Source organism: Meleagris gallopavo, chromosome 11 (assembly GCF_000146605.3).
Source record: "Meleagris gallopavo isolate NT-WF06-2002-E0010 breed Aviagen turkey brand Nicholas breeding stock chromosome 11, Turkey_5.1, whole genome shotgun sequence".
Classification (NCBI taxonomy): Eukaryota; Metazoa; Chordata; class Aves; order Galliformes; family Phasianidae; genus Meleagris; species Meleagris gallopavo.
The window spans coordinates 10,923,007-10,925,504 of NC_015021.2; positions in this window are offsets into that span (position 1 = coordinate 10,923,007).

The following is a 2,498-nucleotide window of genomic DNA, read 5'->3' on the forward strand; positions in this document are numbered from 1 at the left end:
TTTTTTTTTTTTTTCCCTGAAGCACCAATCTTATTTCTTCTTCTGTAATACTGTATCAAGTCAGCAGCCAGTGGATAGTCTTTTACACCCTATTTAATTAGTCTCCATTTATCTATCATGGGCTGCTCTTTCCAGTATTCTATTGCTACAGTGTGCTTTCTAATGAACTTTTCATGTATTGTCATTTTACAGTTAACTCAACCTTGAAAAGAGTGAAAGACAAAACTCCACTGTCTGTAGCACCCAGTGCCAAACTGTTAATAGTTTAATAATGTTTCATATGATTTGCCTTGAGTATTATTGAAAATAACCTGTTATTCAAGAATACGTTTCTTTCATTTTGCAACTGGCATGTAAATATACTGTCAGACCATCCAATGATTTAGTCAGAAGTCTATTTTCTTCCTTCTTAAGTATAAGGAGAAGTCCCAGGTACAGGTAAAAGCATCAGAGAGAAAGAAATGTCAGCCAACAGTAGCTTCAGCAAACGTTTTTAGTAGCTTAACAAAATAAACTTATTTATGGATGGTAGGAAAGACAGGAGCTGTGGAAGGACTGAAGCTTGGGGTTTAGGATACCAGTCTGTGTCTGTGTTCTTCACACATATTACCTAAAATATTTTCCAGACTTGTTTGGCTGCTTATGTTAAAGTGGTTGAACTTCCTCTGCTTTTTTATTTTTATTTTTATTTTTACTACTCTCTTTTGAAGGTGTATGTGGAAAAAAAAACAGACTTCTACACCTTCATTCCTTGGCTGCTCTTCCCTAATTCCTACATTTCCTATTAGAGAAGGCAGCTCTTAAAATCTCAGAAGAATCATATTTTTTAAACATGTTGTTACTGACTGATGCAGGCTGAATGCCTGCTGTCAGCCACATACTACTGAGCAAATGCTTCCCAGAAAACCTATCCATTATTGGCTGTGAAGCACAGCACTTCAAGTGGCTGATGTCATTTAATTTTTATGCTGTTGTTGGATTTTATAGTTTTATTTGTTTGATGGGTTTATGGTAAAGTTTTATCAGTTTTCAGTATTCTGTTCTGCATTCACAGGGAATCTCTCTGCTGAGTTCGTTTAGTGGCCTTCTGGTTTCAAATAGCAAGGGCAAGAAAAAGGAGGCAAAGATGACTTGTCCCTTGGCTTTGTAGTGTGGTGGTGGAGGGATTTGTTTCTGTGCTGGAGTTTTTGCAGTGGATACAGTCACAGCTGGTAAGAGGGTTAAGACCCTGGCAAACAGCTCTGTTCTTCGCCATTCCCAGCTCTGCATTTTCCCACTCTCATGCTGTAAGCGTGCTTGCCCACTGCAAAAAGTAAAAGCTTTACCCCAGATGGTGGATTTCCTTGATAGGCCACTTAGAGTAAGATGTGTAGTAAGCCACCCTTAAAGCAAATGAGATCCAGAAATTTGGCCATTTTCTGTGTTTGTGTGAGGAAGACCAGAGTTTCCTTTTCATTGGAAGAATACATGTTCTATTACATCATAGAATCATAGAATGGGCTGGGTTGAAAAGGACCACAGTGCTCATCCAGTTCCAACCCCCTGCTGTGTGCAGGTCACCAACCAGCAGCCCAGGCTGCCCAGAGCCACATCCAGCCTGGCCTTGAATGCCTGCAGGGATGGGGCATCCACAGCCTCCTTGGGCAACCTGTTCCAGTGCCTCACCACCCTCTGGGTGAAAAATGTCCTCCCAAATATGACATTTTAATTTCTAATCTAAAATACAAGTCTGATCTAAATGCTAACCACTAACAGATCTAACTTTGTGAGTATTAATTGAAGGAAGGAGAGCAACAACTAACTTGAAAGGAGGCTCCCCAGGGAGCTTTGAAAGGGACTGAGTTTAGCAAATAGAAATATTTGATATCTAAATATACGTAAAATACACTTAGCTTGACATTTATTTCAAAAGCTTCAAATAGGTGAAGAGTAGGTGCCTCTTCTGACTTTAATTAGAGACTGTTTAAGTACCAAACTTAATAGCTTTATTTGGCAACAGTATTGAACCTGACAAAAATATTTATAATTAGAGAAATAGTGATTTTTACACATTTATTCCGTTCTACTGGGCAGCACATATGCTTGAATGAGTTTTGGCATCCTTCAGTTTTGCTTAGAGATTTTCCTGAAATGAGAAGTGACCTCTTGTAAATAGGAATGAGCAGTCACATTACATAAATTATTTAGAATTGGAAAATGTTATGTATTGTGCAGGCTAACATGTGAGATATGTGTAACTTCCAATAAATATTAACCAAATGTTCAAGTGTCTGCTTATCCTTTGTCAGCACTTTTGAGTATTTAATCAGTTACTTTCTGTATGATGTGTTCTGGTTTGTGCAATTATGACAATTAAAACATGAGAGAATTATTTTCAGGAAGACTTCCATAATCTTTCCTGTATTTTGAAGGTGATTATGAATGCAGTGGTTGTCCTGCTAAGCTAACAAAAGCATCTCCATCCAATAATTGGATTTTCAAAGGGGCTAAAATAATTC